Source organism: Trachemys scripta, chromosome 2 (assembly GCF_013100865.1).
Source record: "Trachemys scripta elegans isolate TJP31775 chromosome 2, CAS_Tse_1.0, whole genome shotgun sequence".
In the NCBI taxonomy this organism is placed as follows: Eukaryota; Metazoa; Chordata; order Testudines; family Emydidae; genus Trachemys; species Trachemys scripta.
This window is the reverse complement of record NC_048299.1, coordinates 225,764,274-225,781,336: the sequence shown is the minus strand read 5'-3', so window position 1 is coordinate 225,781,336 and position 17,063 is coordinate 225,764,274. Positions and strand designations below refer to the sequence as shown.

At 40.2% G+C, this 17,063-nt stretch overlaps 1 protein-coding gene across 6 annotated transcripts in view; it reads left to right on the top strand.

The window, feature by feature from the left end:
- NCOA2 (nuclear receptor coactivator 2) overlaps positions 1-17,063 on the top strand; it is a 279,877-nt gene that overhangs the window by 141,886 nt on the left and 120,928 nt on the right. The gene's annotated exons all lie outside the window — the stretch shown is intronic.

Below are 17,063 nucleotides of genomic sequence, written 5' to 3'. Positions count from 1 at the left end.
AATTCAAGTTACAATGTTTTCGACTTAAGAAGTGATTTTTAGGGGCCAATGGTGTCGTAAGTCCGAGGACTGCCTGAAAAACAAAAATTTTGCAGTGTCTAAACAAGCTAAATGACTTGTTTGAAAATCCTGCTGGAACCCAGAGTTTCAAGCCACAATAATTAATAGCAAATGCTATAGTCATGTCTGATCATGTCAGGTTGAGGGGGTTATTTTCAGCATCCATTTATCATATAAAGAAAAGAAGGGAGAGGTGTGACAGCAGTGTTGGTAGTTGGAGCCAACTTCATTAATAAATGAAAGGTATTTGGTAAAGCTGTTATAAAAAACCACAAATTATGAAGCTTGAACCAGACTTAAGGATCTGATATGGCTCCACAAGCTGTGCTAGTTGAGGTGATTGAAGATACTTAAAAAAGAAAATGCATAAAGTGATAGTCACTGTACCTGCCAGGAAATCCCTCAAGAGTCATCTTACTGTATAAGCTCTTCTTTAGTTTGTCCTTATTCATGGACACTTTGTGGTGTCGGGGCTAGAGAGAAGGCTTCATTGGCTTGCACTTTTCTATTATTGGGAGGTAAAGTTTTACCCTCTGAAAGTTATAAGTAAAAATGTCCTAGGGTACATCCCATTTCCAGCAATGGGCTATGTCTTCACTTAACTGTTATGAGATTGTGGTTGACCTAGTGGATAACCAGAGAACAGGTAATGTACAGGAGAATCAAAGGGGGAACAAGCATGTGGAAATGTCAGAGGGAAATTAATCTTTTAAAAAAACAAAATCAAAACTAGTTTATGTTAAGGGATTTAAATCTCATGTGTGTGCTTTACTGTACCCTTGTACTCACCATTCCAGTTTCATTTCCTCTTTGTACACCCTCATTCAAGAGACAAGGTATGTGACAACAGAGACTGAGCTCTTCAGTGGATTTGTCATTTCAGATAACAGTTGGTCCACAAATTGTTCTGATCAAGCAGCTGTCTAAAGCAAGACTAGTAAAAGCTTCTGTGAGAACTGTATAGTAATATATTTACCTGGGTGGTTTTTTGGTGTGTGTGTGTGTGTGTGTGTGTGTGTGTGTGTGTTTGTCCTTCTGAAACTACTCAAAGCCTTTTAAAAAGAATGTGGAGTGTTTCCCCCCTTACCATTGCTAATTTAACTCTTTTTAACACAAAAAAAAAAAAAAAACAGGTGGGGTGGGGTTTTTTTGTGTGTCAATGGGAGTGGTATAGTAAAGCCTATGGAACATTGTATTTGCTCATGCTCTGTATCACTGTAAATAGGAGACTTATATCCACAGGTTTGTGTTCCTTGCTAATGGATACAAAATTTTAAAAATACATTCAGATGACAGAGTTTTGACATTACATCTTTCAAAAATGATAGTTGAACTTTCCTTTTGTTATTGGTGCTGCTGCTGTGGTATAGGAAATTCTATTCTTGTGAAAGAGTATGAAGACAGATTGATGTGAGAGATTTTGAAAGGCCTCCTTGAAACCATTTATGTCTACTGTACACATTCACACTTAAGATCAGTTTTATAAACTAATAGACATTTAAAAATGGCCACAGATTCCAGTAGGGTCTAACATACAGCTGCATTCAGTTAATTTTTATTGTTACTTTTTTTACCTGATACTTCATAAATGCTTAAAAGAAGTTGCCACAAGGACCTTTGATATAAGTTATGCTATTTATTTGTATTTATACAGCCTATAACAAAATGCATATGTAATGTTGTAGATGCCTCTGACAAGAATTGAATTATAATCATAATACAGATTTCTACAAAGCATTATATTTTTTCTCGTACTCTTTGGAGATACACCGCTACCTCGATATAACACCACCCGATATAACACAAATTTGGATATAACAGTAAAGCAGTGCTCCGGGGGGCAGGGCTGCGCAGTCCAGTGGATCAAAGCAAGTTCAATATAATGCGGTTTCACCTATAACGCGATAAGAGTTTTTGGCTCCCGAGGACAGCGTTATATCGAGGTAGAGGTGTATTAAAAATAAGTCTTACTATCTTTTTTAAAATATCCTCTCCAAATATAGTGACTATTTTCAAATGTTAACTTAGCTGAAGTTTTCCCCACCAATTCCAAAAATGGCTATTGACTGAAGAAGTTCCTGCAATATGTATTTTTAAATGATCAAATGTGCTCTAGGAAGGAACTGGTAAAATTCTTTGTTTTGGGACAGGCCAAACAGTGTGCATGTATAGGCATGTTTTTATTTATTTCACTACCAAGTCCACCATCATCCTAAAATCTCTTCCTTGGCTGAGCATTGTTGTGTGTAGAGCCCTGCAAATCCACAGGTAGCCGCTTTATATCTGCAGATATCTGCATCTGCGGATGCAGATATTTGCAGACCATTTTTGTGGATCGGATGCAGATACAAATTTTGTATCTAGAGCCCTGCAAATCTTTGGATATCCGTTTTATATCCATGGACCATTTTTTGTGGATTGCAGATCGGATGCAGATACAAATTTTGTATCCATGCAGAGCCCTAGTTGTGGGTGTACAAAATTTCGTTCCACGTTTGAATGACTTGTGGTTTTGAATGCTTGTTTATGGATCTGCAATTAACATTTAGTAGTGTTGGTTTTAATAATTACCAAGACTGCGTACTGCTCGCCAGGCCATACATGCTGTAATGGGTGAGAGTGGTTCTTACAGATTATTTCAAATGTGTGCCCAAGTTAAGATTGTGTTCTGATTTTAATTTTGCATTGATTGAAATTTGAAAAAATTAAGGGCATGGTTTTCAGTGTCTGTTTTACACAATGTTTGGGATCTCAATTTCTTTAACAGTGTAATTCTGAATAAGTCGTTATTTTCTCTCGAGATTTTGTTTCTTCTCCCATCTATATGGATGGCACTGATTGTTGGTGACTCACTTTGGCCTTGATTCAGGACAGCACTTAAGCGCATGCCTAACTGAGCATGAGCTTAAGTCTCACTGAAGTCTCTTTGAAAGCTTTTGGGGCTTAAACGTGTGTTTAAAGTGAGGTGCTTAAGTGCCCTTCCTAAATAGAATAGATTTAAGCATATGTGTAAGTGCTTTCCTGAGTTGGGGCCTAAGTAAGTCACTCTCATCAGAGCCATTCATATAGCTAGAAGAAGAGACTTTAATCAAAGCAAATATTTAATTGACTTTAATGGTAATCCCATGGATTTCAGTGGGGTTTAGGCATGTCCTTAAAGTTAAACATGTGTTAAGGTGTCCCTGAATAAGGATGCTTTCATGAATTGGGCCTTTAATACTATGAGGACGTGCACAATTAAATCCTGTGTGTGTTGATGAGAGAATGGACAACTCTACATACTTTGGAAGGATGTGTGTGAGACACACACACGGAGAGAGAGAGAGACTATTTTGTCTGATGGGTTATTAACTCTCAATGATAAAAATGGTAAAAGATGTTGTATTATTTAGATTACATGGTATCTACAGTTCCTGAACATTAGAACCTTTGCTATATACTCTGCAATCAGAATTTGAAATGAAGGGGTCTAAAGCCTGTTAATGGGACTGCCCTAGGATCCAGCTAGACATTGGGTTAGCACTATTAAATCAAGTTGATATACTTTATAAATGTAAGCAAAGGACATACTAACCACACATGCTGTTACAAAATGTAATAACCAGTATTGCTACTAGGGAGTGTTTTTTGTTTGTTTGTTTTTGTTTTTTTGGTGGCCAGGCTGGAATTTAATTTCTCCCTTTTTGCATACGATTTTTAATAATCTCTTATACGGGGGGCTTGCGCAAGGCATTCTGCACTTCTTAAATCTGGCATAGAAGCTGACTGGGGAGTGCATGAGCGGAACCTATGCAAGGTTGCTTGTGCATCCATTATGAGCTTCAGAAAGCATCTCTGCACTGGCACTTACATACAAGGGTATAGACATCTGTAATGGGGGTGGGGCTTTGGCAGGGCTGAGAAAACCTTTTGGCCCAAGGGCCACATTGGGGAATAGAAATAGTATGGTGGGCCATGAATGCTCACAAAATTGGGGTTGGGGTGTGGGAGGGGGTGAGGGCTCTGGTTGGGGGTGCGGGCTCTGGGTGAGGCTGGGGATGAGAGGTTTGGGATGCAGGAGGGTGCTCTGGGCTGGGATCGAGGGGTTTGGTGAGCGCGATGGGGATCCGTGCTGGGGCTGGAGGTTGGGGGGTGGAGAGAGTCTCAGGGGTGCAGGCTGTGAGTGGAACTTACCTCAAACGGCTCCTGAAAGCAGTGGCATGTCCCTTCTCCAGCTCCTATGTGGAGGTGCAGCCAGGCGGCTCTGCACACTGCCCCATCCTCAGGCACCACCCCTGCAGCTCCCATTGGAGCGCAGGAGCGGACCATTGGAGTGCGTAGGAGCCAGAGTGGGGCCATGCTGCAGCTTCTGGGAGCCGCATGGTCCAGCCCCTGACCCCACTCCCCAGTGGGTGCTTGCGGGCTGGCTTAAAACGGCTTGCAGGCCAGATTCGGCCCGCCGGCCATAGTTTGCCCACCTCTGGGCTATGGGATCCAAAGATGCGTAGAACCATGACATCCCATGCAACTGGCTCAGCAGGGCTGTGGCTACTATTCCTGCCCATCAGGCCGCTCTGCTTACTGCCCTAGGGTAACAAGTGGGTTTTATCCTCCTTAACCCTTCAGTATTCCACCTTGGGCTTTCTGTGAGTATAATGGATTTCATCTGAAGTGAATAACTCCAGAAGAGTATGTACAAATAAGTTAGTTAACTCAGTGCCAATTACCTCAAGTTAACTTGAGTTAAAAAAACAATCAGCAAATGTCAGATTTCAAAATGTGATTTTTAAGCTATTAACCTACTAATGCTATATGTAACCCTCAAAATTACTGTAAGTGAAAGAATTAAAAGGAAAATCTACTTTTCTCTGTTTTGCAATTTTACTTGATAGCATTTAGTGCATGGTCAGTTCCACTGTTCACGCTATATAATCCGTCCAGATTCTCCCCCGGTTGTTTTGTTGTTTTTTTCAAACATCAACTGAGGAGACAAAAAATGTTTTAAAAACAGGCACATGTGGTTGTAAACCTGTAAAAGCTGGCATGGGGTTCTCAGTGGCAATTGAAGTATTTTAAATATGCTTAACACACTTTTAAAATTGACTACATTTCAAGTTGAAGGTTGTCTGTTTAAACACACACTTTTTTTCAATAATACAGTATTCATTTTGTCTCATCTATCTGCTTTTGTTGTCCATAAAAACCTATTTCAAGTTTTAGTAGCTCTTAAATATTGTGCTGCAAAATGATTCTAATGATTAAAAATGTTAGCATTTGTGACACTTTAGAGAAGAAAACACCTAATTTCCTAAGACATCTGTCTAAGGATTTTTTTTTTCTTTCCAATGAAAATATTTGCAGGCTTAATACGGTTTCTGTAGCTGTGGCTTGATATTCACCATGTGTGCTGCAATCTAGGAGGGTTGGTTTGTTTGTACATTTGGTTTTTAAATAGGGTTATAACTGTCACAAACTGGGTGGATAAGAGTGCTTTGTAGACATACAAATCTGTTTTTTGCCCCTGGCATCACAGCAGTTATTCCTATGGAACTGAGATTCAGTTTTTATCATTTGAATAATGAGAAACTAAAATGGTTCCCAGGATAATGTCAGATAGTAGAATTCTGATCTTGAAGTTTTGATCCAGAATCATGAGTTATATTAGGGTATAGACTCCCTTTTTAATAGTCTTTAACATCTTCTTATTGAGAATGTAATGTTTTGATCAAAAAAGGGTTTTGTATCTTTAAGACAGAGTAAGCGTAGTAACAACAGAAATCGTGTATGTTATGCAAAGAATGTAACTTTCTTCCTGTGATATGTTACTCTCTGGTGTCTTATTAAAGCCTAGTCTTGCTATTCCTGGGCATATTAGAGCTGGCTGACGTAGTCTCATATGTAAGCAGCTCAGTGACTGGCTATATTAAGAGATTTAGCCTATGGGAATACAGAAAGTAGAAGCCATTTTATATTGTTGGTGTTAGATTATACAATTTATTATTATTATTATTATTACTAGTATTATTTTATTTTATTACTTTGCTTGCTTGGAATCCTTGTTTAAAGCTGCCAGCACTATGATACTTGGTTTTGTCAGAGTTGAAGTTTTGAATAACTGAAAGGAAGTTTTTTACCTTTCAAGATTCAGGTGGAAGCTGAAGAATGTGCTCTTAAATATCCGTTTGTAACACAGAACATGAATGTTAGTCATTTTTTTTATTGTTACAGTGTGTGTTAAAGAGCTGCTGCTGCTGCCCATTTTCAGCCTAATGTGTTTATTACACAGTCTTCCCAGTGGCATCTTGAAGTGTCTCTCAACTAAAAAATTCATGAGCATTTATTGGCTTTCAGTCTGAAAATGGAATATGTCTTCGTGTTACACCACTTTAAAGCCATTATGCAAAAGTAAATGTAAGAGAAAAGCATATTGAGGAAGAAGGAACCTTTAGCTTTAACATTTGTTTATAGTCTGTTATAGCTCTTGGACTGAACAAAAATATGAGGCAGGTGCTGGAGCCAACTTTCCCAGAGTTTCCCAGAGAGAGGGATGAATGTTCTTACACATACATAAACTCCATTACATTAGCTAATAACTAATATTCCCCTCTTTATTCCTTGTTTGCACAGTACGTATATAAAGTCACATTTGGTAATGGTTACCCTAAACCTTTTTTTAATATTACTGCTTTCCTTTAAAAGAAATTATATTGTCTAAGTAAAAACACTGAAGTTACTTTCAGATAGAAGTGGCTAAATATAGAATTAACAGGGAAACCTGTAATCTTTCAATATAAATGCTTAAAAATTAGATTCACAAGTTTTGCTACTTAACTATTATGTCTACTTGCAAGAGTGTCCCTATATGAAATGTGATAATTTTGAAGGGTGAAGGTTTTGAGTAGTTACAGCTGTAGCAAAAATAGTCAAGTTTTCTGGAATGCAATAGACCATTTTGTTGACTAAATCAGTTTGTATTCCTGGTATGTAATATAACACAGCCAACTTTTGTATTAGACATCTTGCTTGTTTTGGCAGAATTGTTTGGTTTCGGGTGTGTCCTAACTCCACACATTTTGTGTGGTAATAGATGGCTGTAATGAGTTGGTTGTAGAGTATGTGGTTTGCAAATAGGGGTGTGTGGATGAGGGAGGAATGCTTAGTAAATCCAGACCTTTATTTTCTATTACATTTTTTAGTAGTGTGGCAGTGGAGATTTTAGATTCGGTAAGCTGTTTGCAATAAAAATCACCTGGGTTTAATTTTGACAGGTGATATTCAGATGCTTCTCATTTTTTGTTTGTTTGTTTCCCTTGATTTCTGCTCCAGCTCACTGGTTCCCAAATCACTGTCTGTGCCTTTCTTGTTGCTGTGTTTTCATAAGAGCAGCGCAATAGAGTGCTCATGTGCAGAGGAACTCTTTGAGCTGTTCTAGGGTTAGAAGCTGTGTATGTGTGTGTGTGTGTGTGTATATATGTATGTATGTGTATATATAAAAACACACACACGCACAGAATATTCTCGCAGTCAGCAGTCTCAAATTGTTTTTTATAACTCTGAATGTGTTCTTCATTAAAGAATATAAACCAGGAGCCAGAAGTGCTGTGTGCTCAAAGAATTGAATAATTGTGGTCAGTTAATGATTGCAAGGCAGCATGTTCTAGTGGCTAAAGCATGGGAGCAAGGAATCAGGGACCTGATTCAAACCCTGCCTCTAATAGTGACTTCCTGTGAGATCTGGGAAAGTTAGTAGCTGGTACACTCATGATTTCCTGTTTTCAGAGGTAGAAATGTGCAGTATCATACCTCCCAATAGTTTCAGTTTTCATAGGACTGCCCTGCTTTGACCCCCAAACTTGCTGTTCCAGCTGAAGGGCAGCTTGCCCCAAGCCTCTGTTTGAGAGGGCCCCCAAACCTGAGTAATGTTACTGCATGGCGCATAGGGTCACAGCACCACTCATGTTTGACCTCTCTGCCCCACCGTAGTAGGAGACAGAAGGGTGGACGGGCCAGACTTGAGTAGCACTGCATCCTATATTAGCTACTTGAAATGTTGGGAGGTATACAATATATGCAAATATTTAAAATATTTTTGTTTCCATATTTTTATACAGATTTAGAGAAATTAGCTGATGAAACAAAGTGCTTACATTCTTTAAAAAAAAAAAAAAAGTTTGAGGAGCAAGAAGCAAGTTTCATATGGCTTCCAACTTTATTGTAGTTTGTGCAAAAGAACTCATAATTTACTTGAATAGAGTTGAAGCAAGAATGTAGCCTTCTGGTGGTATGAACTCTACAGCAGAAAAGTATAAGAAAACTGATGTAGCTGTTACAGTTTACTAATGTAATTATTCTTTGTAGTGTGGGACTCGGAACAGTTTAAATTAGGCTTTTGGAAAATTTTAACCAGAGCTTGCATTTAAATTGTAAGCTTCTTTGATCAAGAACTGGGTACACTGCTGAATACATCAATAATTGTAATAAATAAGTACTGGATTTAGCAATTAAGTCTGTATTTCATGTCAGTGCATTGGTGGAATGCATTTCTGTTACCTTCTTACCTGTCATGGTGTTCCGCCTTTTGTTTGCTTCTCTTCATATTGAAGCAGTAGTTCTTAAGGTTTTATTCCCATCTATTCTTTAACTGCATTTTAGGGTTATAATAAATCTGACAATTTAACAGGCCTTGTTTGGAAGATGACCTGCACTGATAAGAGATAAAATGCATGTTATCTTCTTTTACTTTGACTCTGGATGATTAACTGGATTCAGTGGTGCTGAGGTTCAGTACTTGAAGCTCTAAGCTATTTGCTGTAACTTGATGGCAGATGATGAAAATGTAAGGGTGGAGGAGGCACTAAAGACTTGTGTAATTGATTTGTGCTGGTTTTTTTGCTCCCTGTGTGCCTTTTCCATGAAACCCCTTCCCTCCCTCTTCCCCATGTTTTATTTTTAGTTGTTTGTTGTTTTTTCACTTGAAAGATGAATGTGTTTAAAACACACTTTATGCTCTCTGCACGATCAGGTTAAAACTTTTTGTGTGTGTGTGTGCATTCTAACTTACAGTGGTTGCTGGTAGAGGATGTGAAGGAGGATGTGCTGTCACAATGAAAGCAGAAACTATTGTTTTGTTATTGATAACAAGAAAGAATGAATTGAAACCTCTTGCCAGCTCTGTCCTTTCACAACCTCCCAACATCTGGTAGAAACTAGATTGCTCTCAATGACTAATTACTAGCACATACTACTCAAGAGTTTACTCATGTCATTTTCTGTTTTTGTGATTTACATTTAACAATCAGAGAAATCAGACTGAAATTAACAAGAATTTTTAATGCTCGTGCCCATGATGCTGAAACAGATTGGATGGGGAAATATATGCTCTGAATTTTAAAGATTGTTTTCTTTTATAGGATAAATATAAATTCCCATATATCAAGTTGAGATAAAATCCATTAGAAACACTGAAGGTAAAATACTTGATTACCCTTTTAGTGGGATATTGAATCCCAGATTTGGAGTACAGTAAAGCACTCCAAACTGCTCAAAGTTAAAAAGAGGGTGCCTTGGTCTTGTGTTGTAGTTTATTCTGACGAGGCACCTTAATGAATGTCTTGCAAAACAGGGTGCCTTTTCTAATTTACTACCATTGTTACTAAACTTTTATTTCATTAATAAAAATGCCATCCCTTCCACCTCAGTAACAGCCAGCATTTCTGTTTTTAATCCCAACTCTCTCTTAAGTTTCCCAAGTCAGTTTGCCCTTCTCCTGTTCCCAACTAAAGAGAATAAACTTGAACCTCTTCACCTTGACCTTCATAACTTGCTTGTGAAGTTCATTTTGCTAAGAACTATACAGGAGTTATAATTAAAACGAAATATAATACAAAGATCAGTGTAAATCAGAATGTGATAATGATTTTCTTAGAGTAAGTCTTGTCTGGAGATGGTTAGTTCAAACTGCGTAATTTAGAGAGAACATTATTTTTCTTAACAAATTCTACTTGTGAATGTCTTATTACATTTTAATCCATATGTTATAGTCCTCTGTTTTAGAGGAGCTCTATAGGAGGAGCCATTATATTAATTGCTTCTTAAAAAACAAACTGAACTGTTCAATTATTTTAAAGTAACTTTTACTTACAGCTGTCCCTCTAGAAATGCCTGAGAGCTGGGGCGGGGAGTGGGATGAAGTGAGCAGTTCTTAATTGGTGCTGCTTCTGCTGTCATGATAATGTGCTGTAACTGACTATGGGAGTTGTGTCTGAATAAAGACTGTAAGATTTGGTCTACAGCTTGTAAAAGTAATCTGCTCTCAGTTACTTTAGTTTGAGTTCCCATGTATCTAGGACAGATTTAGGGCTTGCAAGTTTGAATTCTGTGTTTTCTGATCTGGTATTTACTGGTACAGGCAATGGTGTTTTGAGAGAGACTAGGAAGAACATTTTAAAAACATGTTTAAAATTTTTAGATTTCCCCCCCTCTAGGTTAGCGTCTAAAGAATTTATACTGAAAAGTAAATTTTAGTTGTAGTGTTTTTCAGTCGGGGACCTGAGCTTTCTGTCTTCTGTGAAATGCCCAACACAACTTTGGATGCTATAAAAATTAATAACAATAAATAACCAGGAAGGAGGAGGTGGTATAAAGTATAATGAATGTGGGCAAGAGATTTAATGTTTGGGGGCTGGAGGGGGGAGGAATGCTTGTAGATTGTGGATTTCCAAAGAAGCCTTTTTAAAAACTTTATGATGATTTTTTTTAAAAAACAACCCTTCTCCACTTACACAAATTCATTCAAAGAGCAAGCTGATAATGCTGCTATGAAACAAATTTACTGGTTTGTAAACCTATCCTGAGTAGGTGAAAGTAAAATACAAACTATTTGTTCAAAACTGATTACTATATTTAACTTGGGGGAGGAGGCAGAGGGTAGCTAGTTTCCTGGTAAATGATACCACATTTTCCTTGAATCGGTTTACAGGGAGATACAGTTGTAATTTATATGGTTCCCTCCAAAGAACTGACTGCAAAGACTCCAGTGGAATTCCTCTAGAATTACACCAGTGTTATTCTGAGAGCAGAATCTGACTTGGCAGTGTGTGCTGTCTCAAACTGAACTTTAGTCCCCCAGAAATAGTTCAAGTTTTCTTAGAAGTAAGCTCAATACCCTATGTGAGGTGATCCCCCTTGTACATATTCTTAGTTGCTTTTTCATGTTTTCTGAGATCCCACCTGTGTCCTTAACGTTTATTACTTTTCAGAATACCCACTAAAAGTCTGAAAATCATTCTGTGATCTTATGTTTTTGTGTAAAGGAATTTCTCTGAAGATAGCATTGACCTGATTTCTACTATTGGAGTTTGTACTTATAGCATTAAGTAGGCAGGGACTCCCCTAAGCTTTCAAAAGTTTTTGGACCCTTTGAGGCATCAGTTGAGTTTCATGCACAGACCAAATAATATCTGAAATGTTCAGCTTCCATGTTTTTTTTTTTTTTTTTTTTTTTTTTTTACCTTGATCAGCGAATAAGGTTTCTATTGGAATGGAGCCATCGAGGCTGGTTCAGGATCTCCGTCATACACGTTTTGAACTGATACTGCCTCAAATCATTTTTAGTTAGTGTCAAAGTTCTCTTAAGGGTCTGTTAGGTACGTTTCTCTTTTCTTGGCTCACTTTTAGCAACTGAGACTTCTTTGCAGTGATTAAATGTGCTGTGAGTACAGCAGTACTTTGTGAATATGCTTGCGATACAGATGGATTATATTAGCCACCCCAGTATTGCAGTACACTTCAGTAGAGAGATGCTCCAGTAATTATTTTGGGGGAAATTCTATGGCCTTGTTATACAAGAGGTCAGACTAGATTATCACAATGGTCCCTTCTGGCTTTGGAATCTATTAATTTGTCTTGGGAGACAGTGTGCACATTTGTACATATCTTCAGCGAGACTTATTGTGATTGACACTCTGAGTTATGCTATAATTTTATGAAAGCTGATAACCCTTTCCAGACCAACCAGCTTCTTCAAGTGCTTGTCTTGAGTATGTAAATACCAGAGATCAGCATCTTTTGGCCCTCAGCGTCTGTTAGTCCATTCCTGTGCTCTAAGTGCCCTTGGATCCACCTCTTGAAGGCATAAAGGGGCAGAGCAGCACCAACTACTTCTCAGTTCCTTCTTACCTCCAATAGCTGAAAGAGAACTTTAAACAGTGTCCTTTTACTCTGACATATTTGTATAGCTAGTTCTAAAAATTGAGTAGATAGCTTTTAGGATAGTTATATTAAAGTATATACAGTTATGTTAGTGTTTGGTTATTAGGTTTCCTACTGAGTAACATTTTTTTTCCCTTTTTTCTTTTACCCTGTACCGGGTGTTCATGGATGAACAAACAAGTGAGGCAGCTATACCCCTTAATAATAGCCACTCAAAAAGTTTGTTGTTTAGATGAAGGACACATCATAAGCAAATGCTCTATTTGTTGTTTGTTTTTAAAATGAATTCAAAAAGTGAGACACCTACTTGAAACATTTTCTCTTGGATAAATCTTTGAGACCTGCCCCAGATCCAGGTAAACAGGAGCCACAATCCAGCAATCTTCTTCCAAGAGTGCACTGGTGAGCACTGGCTCTGCTTCCAGTTCCTGGGCTTCTACCTCTTCAGTGTACTCTGCAGCGGTTCAACCTCCCAAGTCCTTGTCCGAGGGGGGTAAGACATCAGTGCTTTTTTAAAAATCATAAGTGCAGGTCACCATCTGAGGGACCTCTAAGAAAAAGAGGCAGAGATCACCTTATTCAACCTTGTCAAGGGATAGCACAAGGCCTGATTATGGTCCCTCTGCCAAATTCATCTGTACCAGCTAAAGAACAGCCCCTCACAGTTGTCCGCACTATTGGTGCAATGCTGTCTTCCGGGCTCTTGGCAATGACCATAGAGCTATCCATATGAATACTGGCTCCATCAATACAAATGTCATCTGCACAGTCTGTTCCGGCACCAAAGGCCACTTGTTTAATGTCAGTGGTACCAACTCTATTGGCAGCAAGAAATTTGATAGTGTCCATCCTTTCATCACCAGAGAGAATTCCAATGTCGGTATTGCGTGCATATAAGAAATGTCCCAAAAGAAATTACAAGGACTCCTGCTAGGTCTGCTCCAGCACTAGAGGGGAAATATTCCTTCCTTCTTCTCATGAGCCTCAAACCAGAGTAGAGAATGTTCTTCTAGTTATTCCCAAGTCTCCGGTATCTCTAAGAGGGAGTTTAGGGCATATGTGTATCAACTTAAGTATAGGGATATAGGAAGGGATGTTCTACCTAGTACCCCGTTGGCCTTCTACACAGTTTGCCTGTGGACCTCACTCGTGCTTTACTGGGCTCCTTGGGGCCCTCATCACCTTAGAAGGGCATTCTCTACCCACTCCAGGATCAGACCATCCCATCTTATGGTGTGTAGAGGAGTTCAGCCTTATCAGCCACAGGTGTCCCATGCTCAGCCATCACAATTACAGGCCTCTCATGAAGAATAACATCATCCTATTGAACTCGCCGTACCTGCCATTCCTTTATCATCACCTGATGAGTCTGCAGTCTCATCTACACCATCACATCCTGATTACTACAAAATTTTTCAGGGTCTTCTTAGAAGAATGGATGAAACATTAGAGATTTCAGTGGAGGTTGTGTACATAAAACCACAGAAGTTATTAGACACCTTGCACATTTTGTTACTGGAAAGACTGACAATGCCAGTTAACAAAGGCCTGTTAGAACTGGTGTGGCAGTTACAAGCCATCTTACCTCCAACATCAAGGAAAGCAGATAGGAAGAACCAAGGTCCTTCTTTGGGATTGAGTATTTTTATGATTACCCTCATATTTGGGTCACTTGTGGTCACTGCTGCCCAGAAGCACTTGAAACATAGCTGCAAGTCCATTCCAGATGAAATGAACCTAAACCTCTGGACATCTTTGGGAGGAAGAACTACTCCTTTGACAGCCCCCGTTATGAATTACCAGCTACCAGGCACTCCTCTCCAAATATGACTTCCTTAGTTGGCATAAGGTATCCGACTTTGTTGACAGGCTGCTGCAGGAATCGAGAGGAATTATGATTTCTTATTGCTGAGGAGCAGTTAGTGGCATGAACCTCACTGCCAGCTGCCACAGATGCTCCGGACACAGCAGCAAGGTCAATGGCAACTGCTGTGACAATGGGGCAAGTATCATCATTGCAATCCCGAGGAGTTCCCCAGGAAGTGCAGAACACAACTGAAGTTCTTCTCTTTGAGGATTCTCATCTATTTAGCTGCAAAACAGACAATGCCTTGCACTTCGTGAAAGATTTTCAGGCCACGCTAAGATCACTGGGAGTATCAACCCAGAAAGAAACAGTCTAAGCATCAGACTTTTCCCAGACAGGCTCCAGCATTTTCCTATTACCATCCTTCTCAAAGACTTTCTGAGCCATCAGGAAAAAAACAATGCTTTCATTATAAAAAGACCCTCAGCTTCTTCAGTTACTGCATCAGCATGGCAAATGCGTTCCTCGAGGTAGACGATGGTTCAATCAGGAACTGTTCAGAAGCAATCATAAAGGAACTATTCTGTTTCCCCACCATGTTTGGAGACTGTTTTATTTTGAGGAAACCTGGAACAATATAACCTTGGAAATCATAGATACTGGATATTCTATCCAGTTCCAGACGCTCCCTAAACCTCATCCACTTTGCCCATCCCTCTTCAGGGGACCCCCATTATGAGAGACTGTTACAACAATAACTTTGAGTATATGTTCAATAGGCAGCAGGTTTAAAACAAACAAAATTAAGTATTTTTTCACACAACACACAGTCAACCTGTGGAACTCCTTGCCAGAGGATGTAGTGAAGGCCAAGACTATAACTGGATTAAAAAAAAACCCTAAATAAATTCCTGGAGGATAGGTCCATCAATGGCTATTAGCCAGGATGGGCAGGGGTGGCGTCCTTAGCCTCTGTTTGCCAGAAGTTGGGAATGGGTGACAGGGGATGGATCACTTGATGATTACCTGTTCTGTTCATTCTCTCTGGGGCATCTGACATTGGCCACTGTCGGAAGACGATATTGGGCTAGATGGACCTTTGGTCTCACCCAGTGTAGCCGTTCTTACTGCTTGTTGTTCATTTTTGTATTAATATGGATTGAATCAGATCTGGGGTTCATACTCTTGTGCTGAACAGCTAGCCTTTAATTTCCTAATTGAAGGAGTCTGTATTTTTTTTTTCTTTTTTTAAGACTAGTTCATTGTGGATTATTTTAGCCTTGAAAGCAACATTCCAGTTGATTTTGGGACTTGCTCTATACGTACACTAGAGGAAGGTGATTCTTATAATCTGAGGATCTTTCTCTCCAAACTAGCTCATATGGAAAGAAGTTCTTATGATTCTTTATTAAGATTTTCTAATTAGGAATATAAGCAGACTTTGGGGGCCACTTTGTTAGTGTCTATGCTCCAGCTCCTCAGCCTGCTACTTATGCAAAGGGATGCACATCCTTTTCTTGTCATCTCGGGGATAATACTGCTGATAATAATGGTCATGCTGCTATTTGCTACCTGGTCTGTTTTCCACAACTCTCCCACCTCTTATTGGGTGGAGGGAGCTTCAGGAAGTCTCCACAGTTTTCTAATTTAGGCATTTCAGGCATTGCTTGTTCATTTGAATTAGAGAATTTATGGAAACTTCCCTTGAGCGTTTTGGTCTCCAAAACTATAAACTAGCCTCTTTAGAAATGAGAAAATAACCTATCTGTATTTTGACTTCTCTGAAGATCTTGATTGACTGGATTCCCTTATGCCAAAAGTTTTTCAAAACCGCCTTTTTGGTCATTCTGTTACATAATATAAAAATATACCAATTCTGGCTAAATTATGTTTGATTCTCACTTGTCAAGGAACAGAATAATTGAACAGTCCAGCAGGCATTGAGGCACTGGCAGGTTTGTGCATAGGAAACAATGGATGGTACAGGGCTGTAATGGTGTGGCTACTTGCCCCTTGTAAGCACCTCCTGCTGGCCAGGTTCTTGCCTCCACTCTCTACTTTGCAGTAGGTCTTCAGCGACTCAGCCCTCCAGCTGAGTCACACACGGTCTGTATGTGAAACAAACAAAACAGACAGTAACCCAATCCAACAAACGGTTGGCCCTTCCTTAAGGCCCTCAGGCCCATCTCTGGGCCTGATTAATGTAACCACGTCAGGTACTGCCCCTTTCTCGGGCTCCAAACGAAACTTGTTGCTTCCTCAACCTTTGGCCACTCTGCCTGTGGTTGGTGGGGGGACATGGGCCCATCCACTACTCTGGGTCTCAACCCAGGGACCTATGACTAACAGCCACATCCTGCTTCCTTCATTAACGGCTATTGCTGCATTCCCTGGGCTGTTTCCTACTCTGTCCCATCAGCTTCTTAGGTCCTTGGCATGTTCCCTGTTTAAGCAGGGTCTCTCCTCTTCTTACCAAGAGAGTCTGTTAACAGTCTTTGCCATGGGTGGTGTGTATTGTAGGCTGTGGGAGGCTAAGCCTCCCCAAACCACCTGGTGTGGCCTTGCCCACAATCTGCTCAGAAGGCTCCCTCTGGCTTGCCCTTCCTCTTTGGCCCCAGCCCAGGCAGGCTGGCTATTTCTAGGGAAGCATGTTGGGGCTTGGGCTAGGGTGGCCAGGATTTGGGGTGGCTGGGGCTGCTTGGGGAGGGGGTGGGCTGGGGGCGCTGCCTGCCCTGTGTTCGGTGGGGGCTGGGGACGCTCGGGGACATGCACCGCCCATCTGACGCTTGGCGGTTCGGGGAGCCACGCACCACCCACCCGGCGCTCTGGGAGGGGCGGCTCTGTGCTTCAGCAGGGGAGGGGAGGGATGGGGCTGGCCAGAGGCCAGCCTCCCCGAGCTGGCAGGTCACCCACCACCCATGGTCCTTGCCCTGTTCTCTCAGGGTTCTTTCTCCCAGGCCTCAGTGCCTGGAGAACTTCACAGTCCTATCCCAGGGTTTTTCCCCAG